Here is a 14,192-nt window from a genome sequence, read left to right on the forward strand (position 1 = left end):
TACCTACGTGTTGAACATCAACAAATCAGGCCACAGATCCCAGTTAACTGATGAACACCTCAGATCTGTCCTGAGAATTGCCACAACCAAACTGACACCAAACTTTGATGCACTGGCGAAAAAGGGTGACCAACAACACTGTTCCCACTGAAATTAAATGTAAGTTTTCTTTACTTTTTAGGTCATGGCTTTTACTTGTAATTTATATTAGTTCACACAAACGCTTTCCATCCATCTGCTACTGGCCTGGCTCGTCTGTCAAATTGTATAACTCATTGTGGCCCCCGAGCCAAAAAGTTTGCCCACCCCTGGATTAAAGGCTTCTTATTGTCAGTTTCCACCAGCAGGAGTCTCACCTGTGACAGATCCAGGATCAGCACTCTGGACAGCTGCTGTGATAAATAATAGGGATAGTCTGAAACAAACAAACAAACAGAAATATTCATTAAAATGGTAAATATTCTATGATAATATATTCTAATCTTTAAGTATGTTTATTCATTTCTCCTCCAGATGCTTCCCTCTGTGTCAGTGAGTCCCTCTGCTGAGATAGTGGAGGGCAGTTCAGTGACTCTGACCTGTAGCAGTGATGCTAACCCAGCAGCTAACTACACCGGGTACAAGGAGGATGAACACTCACCAAAAGCATCAGGACAGATCTTCATCATCACTGACTTCAGAGCTGAACACAGTGGGAATTATTACCGTGAAGCCCAGAACAGAAGAGGACGTCATAACTCAACTTTACATCTGACTGTTGCAGCAGGTAAATAATGTGCGTTCACCTACATGAATCTCTTTACAACAGATTTGACTTGGTGTTGGCAGAAGCCCCTCACACATGCGTGTCTATTATTCCCCTCATCAATCGTCAGTATTTCCTGAGCAATTTTGTGGCACTATGATTGTGTTCATTAATGCATCTAAAATATTGTCATCTGTTGCCTAAATCTAGCAGTTCATCCGTTCAGTGGCTTGCTGGGTTTATTATATACTTGTTTGTGTGGTCAATGTTTCTGTTAGCGTTGCTTGAACCAAATTACATGGAGGCTAAATAATAAAATGCTTTTTCCTTTCTTTATTATAATTTGGGTGAACTGAGCCTTTAACTGCCACAATATATCAGCATGCTACAATACATAATGTGTGACTATTGAGAGGACAGAATACACTTAAAATACAGTCAACATTAGTGTTACATTTACCAAAACGTTTTTATTCTCATGTGCGCAACAAGAAGCAATGAATATCGCACAAGCAAAAACATTGTAATAATAAAATACTGCAGAAGTTAAAAATATTGGGACGAAATATAAAATAATAAATATATTTGTATAATTGTGTATAATTATTTGTGGGGACGATCCAATCTCCCAGGCTCCCTGAAATACTCATTGAGACTCCAGATGAAGCTGGTTCTGTCCACGCAGGTCCAGACGGTGCTCACCAGTTCTACCAGCGGACCACAGGCGGTATTTACGGCGACAAGTGCCGCTTCAAACACTTTACTGGAGAGTAAACAGTGTTTTTGACTGTCTTTGGTGGATTGTATCCACGTGTCCTACGGAGCTAATGAAGTTAGCATGCTAGCAGCAAGTAGACGGGCCCGAACGTAACCGAGCAACACAGCGCAGGTCAGAGTGAGCGAGCCGTTTTTAACGGTTAGTTTGTGTGGAGGAGAAGTTTCTGTGGTTTAGTGAAGATGTCTAAAGTCCAAATGCTGAGATCTCTAGTCAACCAGCGACTAACTGCGGCTGCTGAGGAGATCTTTGGTCTGTTTGAAAGAACCGTAGCGGAGTACGAGGAGGAACTTCTCGTTCAAAAGAGGAGGACGAGCGACAACAGAGACAACTGCGGGCTGTTCTCATCCCTCAGCTCCGGTTACACAGAGCAGGTTGGTTCACTGTTTATTCTCTCAGCTTCTTTATGACAGAAGATATTTACACGTTGTTCTCTTTGATAACACCACGTGGATTTTGCAGCTTGTTTAATTCTAAAATGAGTGGTCGCGTCCACGGTTACGTTGTGGCTGCTTCTGAAGGTTCTATCCACTGTTTCTACGGTGGCAGGTTTACGTACATTAGTCGACTATAACTGCCCACATGATCACATCTCAGCCGCACTTTATGGAGGATGCAGGTTCTTTGAATACTTCTTAACAGTGTTGGGTAGTGACACACTTTTTTTGCCATGTAAACTATTGATGACCTCATCGCTGCTGGTGCGTTGTGTCTACATTTTGTGTCGGCATGTCTGTTTGGTAACTGTTGGTGGTTAAAGAAGAGGTTCCCCCTGAGCAGCAGGAGTGGAGCTCCAGTCTGGACCAGGAGGACCCAGAACCCCCACACATTAAAGAGGAACAGGAGGAACTCTGGACCAGTCAGGAGGGAGAGCAGCTTCAAGGGCTGGAGGAGGCTGATGTCAAGTTCTCATTCACTCCTGTGAAGACTGAAGATGATGAAGAGGAAGCTCAGTCCTCACAGCTTCATCAAAGACAAACTGAACAGATGGAAACAGAAGCTGATAGAGAGGACTGTGGAGGACCAGAACCAGGCAGGAACTCGGATCCAGATAGACATCCAGAACCAGATACTGATGAGAAGACTGGAGACTCTTCTGACACTGATGACAGTGATGATTTGAAGGAGACCAGAGAACCTCAGTCAGATTTAAACTCTGTGAAACCTGATGAAGTCCATGTCAGTGATTCAAGATGTAGCGCTGGTGAGAAACTATTTAGCTGCTCTGAGTGTGAGAAAACATTTGGCAGGAGTGGAACTCTGAAGACACACATGAGAATCCACACAGGAGAGAAACCTTTCAGCTGCTCAGTCTGTAAGAACTCTTTTAACCAGGGTTCAAATTTACAGGCACACATGAGAATCCACACAGGAGAGAAAACTTAGAGCTGCTCAGTGTGTGATGAACGATTTCACACGATTACTCAAACAAATACAAATGTTCCTCTAAAATGCTGTTCAAGCTACTGTGCATAACCTAAAAAAGTGTGAGCATGTTCATGGTTATGTTAGTTTTCATAGCTCATACACAATAGACAGAAATGAAAAGTGTGTGTCCATGTTCACGAATCACTCGATCAAAATGTCGGGACTATTTAATGAACTGCTATATCCTCAGACACGTGTCAATCACGTTGCTCCCCGCTGTCATCGTCATTTCATGTCGTTTGAATATAAGAGGAAGAGACAGTTCAAAACCTCAAAGAATATGAAATCCATACTAAATATAGAGATATCTGAGGTCAGCAGCGCTGCAGACTGAAGAGACAGAATGTCTTGTAACTGAAAAGGTCACGGGTTGAGCCCATGTTTCAAGTTTAAACACCCTTGTGTGAAAACACTCGACCCCTTCTTCCTCACTCGCTGTCAGATATTCTCAGTAGGAGAGTCAGCAAAAATGCAAATTGGTCGGTTTATGGAGCCTCTTTGGCCGGCTGTTGGTCTGTCAGTCAGAACAGCAGCAGCTCGGAGGTTTGAGAGACTTCTGACTGAAAAATGAAGAGAGACACACTCGCCTCACCGGCTACGGAGTAACTCTTGAGTAGGCCGGTTAAAGCGAAACGTTATCAATGTTATCTCTATACACGTTTTGGGTTGACACGCTGAGCAGCTACTGTTGTCTCTAAAGAAAAGGACCCAAAGTCTGTTGAAAGTGCAAGAACAACATCCCTATCGTCAGTCCTGTGCGTCAACAACACAACATGCTCACATGAAAGTGCACAAGCTAAATATTGGCCTATTAACGGGAGCATCTCTCTGAATATCCTGTGGAAAAAAAGAGGCTTAGCAAATGGTGCTAAAGCTAGCTACAGATGTCTATCCCCAAAAAATTGTTAGCTTATATGAATGCAGGTATGATATGGGGCTGCAGCTGGCACCGAGCCTCTTCGGCGTGTGACTGTAAAGAAAAATAATTCACATTTCAGACGCTAAACATTGAACTTGAATTTGTTGAAGTTGCACCCATCTGTGGCTAAACATGTTAGCTTCACGCTTCACATGAAGAGAGGCTCTGAACGGCATCTGCACTATTTTAATACTTATTCCTCCGACACAAAAGCTAAATATAAGACCCCCCCCCGCCATCACACAGAGGGAGTAATCACCCTCTGGCCCTCATCCCTCTCCATAGCATCCTCATGGTCAATCTGCCGAATGGCGAAATCCCCCCCCCTCGCCAGATTACAGTGCTGGGTGGCCGGGATTAGGTTTTAAACAGCAGCAGGACTCTCTCTCTCTCTCACACACACACACACACACTCTCAATATTGTTCAGTTTTACTATAAACAGTTAAAATGTATATAATTAAAACAATGTATTTAGCAAATAGTATTTAGCCTCTACTTTGTTTCAATAGTAATTATAATTTGTATATGTCTTCCATTGATAAAAGTTGAATCAATTAATATTGTGTTTTATACTTTTCTTTTAATTGCTACAGTGGTGGGCCGTCAGGGCCTGCAAGGCCTTCTCTGCTGGCCTAAACAGAATCACAAAGCTATATCTATTTTATAATTTAATAATTTTTCTTAAATACACTATTATATGTGTTATATGTATATGTATTATAATTTATAAAAATATTTTCCCCATTATCTTATTTTCTCATTGCACAGCTACTGTCTTCCTCAGTTGCTCTGCTTCCAGTGCAGCTTGTTTTAAGTAGAACTTTTATCCAATCAGATTTCACCTCTGTGTCTCTAGGTAAGAACAGAGGCAGAGGCCTGCAGACTCACAAGTGAATCCATGTGCAGTTTAAGTGAACGGGGACGATATTGTTGATTGTCATAGTGTTCAACCAATCAGATCTTTAGTTTGACATGTTGGGCGTATTCTTTGATGTGTCAGAGCCTGCTAGCCGGCCTATAGCTACGTCAGCATTGCGTGCAGCTCATGTCCAGGTGCAGCTCTGCCGCGAGGTGCAGAGTGTGCTGTGATTGGTCAGTGGGCGAGCACATGACCAAAGTGAAACTTGTGCTTGCTAGCAGAACTTAGGTTGTTAGAGTTCAAGTGGAAAGATATGGAAGAAATTATGGCATTTTTTGTTTTTTTACCTAGCTTTGTTTTTTTAACATCAAATGGCGGAAGGAGGAGGATAAACTGATTTAGTGGCGGATTTACTGGGAACGCCCTTCTCAAGAAGGACATTTGAGGACAAACTGGACATTGTAAGAAATGGCCGGCCAACCCCACAGCTAGCAGTCCTGACCCAGCCAGGAAAAGGATTTGTGCGCCACTTTCAGTCCGCAAAATATGAACGGTATTCCTGGCTGACAGGGTCGGAGAAGAGATGCAAATTGTATTGCTGGGAATGCCTGTTATTTGCGACTGAACTTGGTGTATGGAGCCGTGCTGAATTTGGTAACCTGAGCAAGGCCGCTACGCAACACCAAAGTACGGCAGGACACGTACAAGCTACGGTGCTCTTGAAAACGTTTGGAGTGACCCGAGTGGATCTCCAGATCAACGAACAAGTTCGCAGGGAAACAGAGCTCCACATTGAAAAAGTTAAGAAGAACAGGGAAATACTGAAAAGGACCTCTTGCTGGAACTGAAATGCACGGATGTACTGCACAGCCGCGTTATTGAACTGACAGGAGGATGGACTTTGTATTTAAATAGAACAGCATTTGGTAAGTGAAACTGCTTTTGTTTTCTTTATATCTGCAGTGTATTAATTTTGCCTATCGTGTCGTTTATGGATATTGTTCCCTGATGTAAATTATATTTGAATGGCCCTTGCTCTCACGAAATGTTTGTGTGGAAACTATTTTTATCTCTATAAGAGAAAAGATCCGAGAGGGATGAAAGTAGCTCTCGGATCTTCACTATTTATTCCCAAAAAAAAAGAAGAAGAATGAGACTTCCACAATAGCTTGATAAGTCTGTGATGTCAATTCCAACTGTAGTTTACACACACTGGGAACGCATCATGTGCAGATGTGTTTTGTAGCGGCATCCCTAATCCCGACACAAAGAGGGAGACACACAGACACATAATCCAGTTTCTCCTCCCGGAGCTGTAACACCACCTTCATCTTCAGATTACAAACCCTTCACCGGTTTACAGGATACACCTTTTGTGATAGTTTTAGCTGTGGCCACACATGTAGAAAGGATCTTTAGTTTGACATGTTGGGCGTATTCTTTGACGTGTCAGAGCCTGCTAGCCGGCCTATAGCTACGTCAGCATTACGTGCAGCTCAGTTTCCATATGCAGCTCTGCATGAGGTACAGCGTGTGCTGTGATTGGTCAGTGGGCGAGCGCGTGACTATTGTGAAACGAAACTTGACAGCAGAGGCTTAGTCGGCGTTGTGAATCATATCACGTGATGCAGCTCAGCCAATCAAATATGGGCATTCTGACAAGTTTCCTGACTCGAGTGAGATGTACACACACCGTGACACAGGGGACTGAGACGAGGAAAGACATTGCAGAGCAGTACTTATAATGTTCAAGTTGTCAAAGTAAAATCATAAGACGATCTCTTTGGCCCGCGGCTTGTCATTACGGGATGATGGTGGGTCCCACAGCCAGACCAGCTGAGAACCACTGTCCTACATGAGTGCAGAAAACAATATAATTTCCTGAATTTAAGATTCTGTATTTTACAAATGCTCTAGTACTATTCAAACGTATTGTAAGCCTCGTACCGAACAGTTTTATACGAATCCGTTCATAGTTACAGCCTTAGAAACGAATAATAAATGTGGCGCCATCATGTCGTTATAAGGTGGTATTTCAGCTGCAGGACAGCAGTGAAGGCCTAGGTATAAAATGCACGGCCCGCCACTGGGATGTACCCTATATACTCCGCGCAAAGTGTTAAAGTTAAGTTTAATCTAAAGTGTTTAAGTGATCATCTTTGAAGATTCATGTGTTTTCAAGTGGACTCATTTTCCCTCTCGGTGTTGACAGATGAATACATCCGCACTAACAAGAACTACGGTGTCGTGTATTTCGTGGAGGGAGTGATAGCGTTACTACTGTGTTAATGTGTCTATGGTGTCGTTTTTATGATATGGTTAATATTGTTCCCTCTGATGTGAATAATATTTGAATGGCCCGTGCCCTTCAGTGTGCGGTGGAATACGTGTTTTAGCTCCGCATTTTTTTAATGCATTGTCCGTTAATGACGCAGCATGCCGTGCGCGTATTCATGTATCTGCACTCTGCAGTTAGTGTATTTATAGGTATTGAGCTTAATTTTTACCCGAAACAAATAATAACCCGTAGCTATGACGTCAAAATGAGGTTATTAGTAGGTGGTTCAGCTGCAGGACAGCAGTGAAGGCCCAGGTATAAAATGCACGGCCCGCCACTGCAATACCATACAGTTTAAATGAACAGACATGCCTATGTGATGAGCTGATTACGTTAGGTGAAGAAATGAAGCTGAGACAATGGACCACAATGGACTAACATTCAACACTAAAATCAGTTTGATCTGGTTTTAATGTTGCTCCTGGGATAACACACACTAACGTTACTGTTAGCGTTACCTCAACTGTTCATCGTCTTGAACACACGTCGGCAATTTCTGGTCCGCTCTCCCTTTTGATAATCATCCTGTTTGCGGTCCTTCAGTCGGTTCTATAATAGCACAAGTGAAGAAAAGTTAGGTTACTAACGTTACATCTTAATTAACACTGTAATTGGTGATTAACTTTATTGATGTTAGCTTGACTTACTATGCTGTTAGCTAACTAACCTTTCAAAGGCTAATTTAGCTCGAGCTTGCTAACGTCACAGAGCTAGCTCCACCAATATTAGCAACCTAATGTCATTCAATTCAATTTATTTTTGTAAAGCCCAAAATCACAAATTACAAATTTGCCTCAGAGGGCTTTACAATATGTACACATTTGACATCCTCTTGTCCCGGAACCCTCACATCGGAACAGTAAAAACTCCCCCAAAAAAACCCTTTAACGGGGAGAAAAGAGGAAAAAACCTTAGGGAGAGCAACAGAGGAGGGATCCCTCTCCCATGATGGACAGAAGTGCAATAGATGTCATGTGTAGAACAGGATAACAGAATTACAACACATTCAATGTATGACAGAACCATGGCAGGAGGCAAGACCAGGTCCAGGTATAACCTGGATACACAGGAACCTGTGAGGCAAGAAAGCACAGAGACTCTGGTGAAGAAGCAGGTCAATAATGTGCATTAATGGTAACGGTAATATGAAATAGTAATGTGAGTAATAATAAAAGTGATATTAGCAGTTGGAGTCAGCAGGGCCATGGTAGGAGGAAGGATCAGGGTCCAGATGAAACCATGCTCCATGGAAACCTGTGAGGAGAGAAAGCACAAAGACTCTGAGGAAGAAACAAAGTCAGTAATGTGCATTAATGGGACATCAATTCATACAGACAGAGGTGAAGAAGAGGAGAGAGGAGCTCAGTGTATCCTAGGAAGTCCCCCGGTAGTCTAAGCCTATACCAGCTTATCTAGGGGCTGGTCCAAGGCAAACCTGAGCCAGCCATAACTATAAGCACTATCAAAAAGGAAAGTCTTAAGCCTACTCTTAAATGTGGTGAGTGTGTCTGCCCCCCGGACTGAAACGGGAAGCTGGTTCCATAAAAGAGGAGCTTGATAGCTGAAGGCTCTGGCTCCCATCCGACTCTAGGAACCACAAGTAACCCTGAATTAATAGAGTGCAGCTCTCTAGTAGGGTAGTATGGTACTATAAGCTCTTTAAGATATGATGGTGCCTGACCAGTTCGGGCTTTGTAGGTAAGTAAAAGGATTTTAAATTCTATTCTAGTTTTTACAGGGAGCCAGTGCCGAGAAGCTAATACAGTAATATGATCTCTTTTCTTAGTTCTTGTTAGTAATGAAACAGAACAAGTGAAACATTATCTGAGATGTTAACAGTTCAATAATCATGAAAACAAAACAGTACTGGAGACTTTGAATTTCGGATGATAAGCGTAAGTTACCTCAGCTCCTCCGTTGATCTCTACATGGCTGCTCAGAAGGTTGAACTGAAGCTGTTGTGTCCAAAGTCATGTTCATGAGCAGTCGGTCACGTCTTGTCACTCAAAAATGACTTTTAGGCATTGAGCAGTTTGAATAATAAAAATAATCTATCGTCATGACAGACACATTAACCTACAATAGACAGTACGATGTAGATGGATTGAGATCCACTGAACTTGTATAGAGAAGCGTATTCCCACCACTTCACAGAAAATACTGTATTATGCTGCTAAATTACAGGAGTCTGCTGTTATTGTTAATTGATGGCATTAACATGCGAGGGATGAACATTTTACTGTATGTTACAGTTATTATGAAATACTGTAAGATACCGTTGAAAATCCACCGTAAATTTCCAGCAATTCAATACAGTCTGAAGGTTTATTGGTCAGTTCCCCCTCTGTATTTAGTTAGAAAAACATGTGAAGGCATTTAGTTTGTTTTGATTTCAGAGGTAGTTAGCCAGGTCTAGTTTTGTTGTATTGCTTTCTATTTGTTTGGCACGACCACATGTGTCCCATCTTCTCCCACTTTGTTAGAGAACCTTTTGTTTAAAAATACCTGAGTTTAAATAAATATTGTTAAATTGTTACTTCCAATTTTGACTATTTCACATTCTTTGGTTGTTGTGTACTTATCCCCTAAACCAGAGGTAGCCAACATGGTGCCCGCGGACACCTGGTTGCCTGCAGGGACCACGTGAGTCGCCCGCAAGGCATGTTCTAAAAATAGTATTAGTCACCATGGAGCTCCGTCTAAAAATTTTAGTTGCTGTTCATTTTTAATCAAAAACGCTTGCATGAATGTAGATTTTAAATTGACAATATTTCTTGTCATAAGAGAATTGGGTACCCAGAGGAGCACGGCGGACAGCCAGGAAGAGGCTGCCGTACCGCACTGGGTTTTCAGGTTCCGAATGGCGGGCGCTCCCCGTTGGCGCCGGACGCGCGCCGCCAGCGCACCACGTCGTCAGGTCCGTCAGTCCTCGGAACAGTCCACGGGGCAACAACTCTGTGAGCGGTGGGGGGGTAAAGGCGAGGCAAGGCAACGGCCGACCGAAAAGGCCCAGACTAAAGGTTTGAACGTGGGCGCCCAAAGATACTCGCGCGCCTCGGAGGGTTGGATCCCCCCCCTCGGCTATAGACGAGACTGTTTACTAGTTTCTTCGTGGAGAAAAAGGTACCATTAGAAATGGTGTCGGTGACAACAAACCGGGCTCCCGCCATGACGGGCCGGCATGTAGGCTTCATTGCGCAATGTAAAGGTGACCCAGACTTCCCAAAATTTCTACATTACCACTGGATCATTCACCAGCAGGCGCTATGTGCAAAAGTAACGGGCTTTGATCATGTGATGACTCCTGTCGTGAAGATCATAAATGGCATCCGCTCCAAAGCCAAACAACACAGGATATTCATAACTGATGATTTGTATAAACATGGGACAGAGTTGATTTGTTGATCATGATTTGTTCAAAAATGTTACAAAAGTGGTTAGTACCAACGAGACATGATGTGAAGATATGACAGTTAATGATTTCATAAAAAATGTTAGAAGTGATCATTTTTACAAAAATATAACAGGTGTGATTTTGAACCAAATGCTACAAATGTGCTTATTCATACAAAACTATCAAGAAAGATATTCACAAAAATATCACAGATGTGATACCTCTGACTTTCAAATGTTTCAAACAGAATAACAGAAATAAATGTTTAAATATATGTGTTTCCTACCATCATGTTGTGGAAATCATTGTTAATAATTATTGTGAGGAATAATTAACATTGACATGTGATCAGACAGTGTCTTCACACATACAGTATTATTATTATTATTATTATTATTATTATTAAAAGGTGATCTGTGCAACTTTGTTATTCAGGAAGTTTGTATGAAACAAGTAGCCCTTCGTACTACTCGGTACCCTTGAAGTAGCTCTCAGTTTCAAAAAGGTTGGTGACCCCTGCCCTAGACTAATAGAAAAGGGGACGTAACAGGATCTATACAGTTTTGTGTGGACTACTGCAAGGTGAATGACATGTCAAGCTTTGATGCCTACCCAATGCCCCGGGTCGGCGAGCTCCTGCACCGGCTCGGCACTGCTCGATTTTTCACGACACTAGATCTGACCAAGGGCTACTGGCACATTCCCTTCTCTCCAGAGTCCAGTGAAAAATGCTTTCTCCACTTTGTACAGGTTGTACTAATTCATCCCACTTCCTCTCGCGCTGTTTGGTGCCCCAGCCACATTACAACCTAGGCTAGGCCGGACGGCTCCCCAGCCTAAGTCGGGCGTTGGGGGTATGTGGTAGTGGGCATGGTCTGTGCAGTGTCAGGTTAAGTTGGCACATCTGTAACCTGTTGCCAATTATTCTTCATCCTGTTAAACAGTTGCAGGCTGGAGCTCTGGTGGCCGGTGACACACAGACAAATAAAGTATGTATGTGTGATAATTAACTGCTCAAGACTCTGTTTGTGTTGAGGAGGATCCGCGAGTAGCAGTGAGTTGGCTACAATCACCTTCATGATTTTCTGTACCAAGACCTTTTTGTTGAGCTGGCTTTTTTGAAATTCAAAATCATGTAGAGACTAGGACTTGACACAATGTGCCAGCAGCAGCATCATTTTGCAAACCTGTTTATTACTGTATTTTATAAGTTACATAGAGTAGTCAAATTAGACAAGTTATGATATCAGGATTATACCACCACGTTTAAAACGGGTCGGTACCCTTGCTTCTTGTCCTTGCCTTCTGGCTTGGCGTTGTATCCTTGAGCCCAAAGATAATCTGTGAAATTCTTGCTGGCTGCCTTCATGGCAACGATGATTTAGTGGACAGCTTGTGACACAGGCCAGAGGAGGGAGGTTTTTACATGGAGAGGAGCAGCAACAGGTGATATAGCAATAGACCGCCAATCATTTACTGTACAGCCATTTGAAACGGGCAACAACAGTATAGCCTACTAGAAATCAAGACACAAAACTAGCCTTGGAAAAAAAAAATTTTGAATATTATATGAGTTTATTAAACTTACTCAGACATCGTTTGGATGCAATGCATGGCAAGATTATTTTGTATTTTGATGCTAGTTACTTTAGCTTTTAGTCCACCAGTTTTTATCCAGTGAAAATTGATAGGGGTCTTATTTCAATAACATCTTGTTATGATAGGAAATATCTGTGCTCATTTTCATCTGTGAGATGCACAATCCTGTAAACGTCTTCTGCACCCACCCATATTTACATATCTTTGATCCTGATATGTAAACCAGATCAAACTCTGGTTCTGTTTTTCCCAGGGCTGATTAGACTAAATTCAAATTGATACTTGTTTTTTTTTAGGTAGGGTAAGACACTGTAGCATATTTGTGAATTTCTTGCAGCAACTGGGAAGAAAGGGTGAACTGGAAGGAAGGTCAGTACCAAGGACAGTGACCTCTCCCACTGATGCCACAGTGAGGTGTGACAGCCCAAATCCAAGTACACATCCCATTACATTTTCCCCATGTTACATCCTAAGTTACAGAAACCACTCTATAACGATATGCAATATATTCTTGAACCAGACCAACCAACCATGAAGTGAACCATGTAAGTATCTAACGCATGGGTGGCCACACCATGGTCCGTGGCCCGCTGCCTGTTTTTAAATGGCCCGCAGGGAATTTTTAAAAATAAGCTAGAATATGGCTTGAGCATATTTCTAATAAACATTTGGCCTACACAATGAGTACCTCCACTTTTATATTTTAAGTACATTTCCTTGATTATTTCGTTATATACGTACTTCAGAGTAGAGCAGAGTGCAAGTCAACGCAACTTCCGGTAACATAAGCTGTTAAGCTCAGCTGCATGCATGGGAATGAATTACAATATAATAAGTGTCTGATTCAGTTAGTTGTTCCAAATGTTTTAAGGTGGTTCCTCCACGGCTTATCTTTGACTTGCAGTTGTGACAGATAGTGAGTTTTATGTCTTCTTCACTCCCCCATACAAAACTATCATGCAGCGCCGGCTCACGTGTGTACTTCTGAAGCTGATAATCTGAAATCCAGCCCGTTTCGATCGGCAGCCAGGTATAGTCAAATTCATAACATAGGGCAAATTCATAACGGTGTGTTTTCTATAATTTTTATGCCCTACCCCTATGATCAGGGCATCTTTAAAAGTTATACTTTCTTCCGCTTTTTTTCCTCTTTTTGCTGATCGGATCCTTTACTCAAAACCAAGAGACGATCAGAACCTGTTTTGTGATCCGCCTCTCCCCTACAAATTATCTACTTTTATGCCTCTGTGTCAGGGACAACTGTGGCCGGAGGCATAATGTTTTCGGGTTGTCCATATGTCCGTGAACCCGATATTTCAAATTTTACACAAGGTCACTGTGACCTCACAAAATGCGTCTTTGGCCATACTCAAGAAGTCATATTCTGAAGAAAGCCTCCTGCTGACAAGTGTTGTAAATGAGCTTTTCATTACAGACACTAGTGCATATGGTTCTTGCTCATAAATGTATGTTACAATTCCAAATCTACAGTGATGTCCACAGCAAATAAACTAATTATGACAATTGTACATAAATGTGTAGGCAAAAAAAACTTAATTTATACTGTATGCAAAAAAACAAACAAAAAATTGTCCACAAATGCACGTTATTATCATAATGGCATATCTCTTAAGGGGAGACTTGTGGGTACCTACAGAACCCATTTTTATTCAGATATCTGGAGGTGAGAGATCAAGGGAGCTTTTTGAAAACTACCATGTCAGTTTTCCTTCTTTACATAGTCATCCAGCCCCCTTTCACATGGCTGGTACCTATGATACCTTTGATTGATCAGGTTGTCTCCTTCGGGTCTCTGAGGCTTAGGGTTGTTCCTCAACAGCTTATTTAGGACTTGCTGTTGTGACAAATTATTAGCTCTCTGTTTTCTTTACTCACCGACACATATTGTGTGCGTGTGTCTGTGAAGCTATCAGCCTAAAACTGGGCGGTTGCTGTCAGCTGCCGATCGATTGGTGCATCTCTAAATTACTTCGGACATGCAAATCAAGCAAACATGTTCAATAGGTAACCATTCAACCGGAACTAGCATATCATTTGTGACTCAATGTCATCCATGATAGACTTTCTGAAGGATGCCATACACTAGGCCAGGCCCTGATATACAGTACCAAT

Source organism: Anarrhichthys ocellatus, unplaced genomic scaffold (genome assembly GCF_004355925.1).
Source record: "Anarrhichthys ocellatus isolate YVR2014 unplaced genomic scaffold, GSC_Weel_1.0 scaffold129, whole genome shotgun sequence".
NCBI lineage: Eukaryota > Metazoa > Chordata > Actinopteri > Perciformes > Anarhichadidae > Anarrhichthys > Anarrhichthys ocellatus.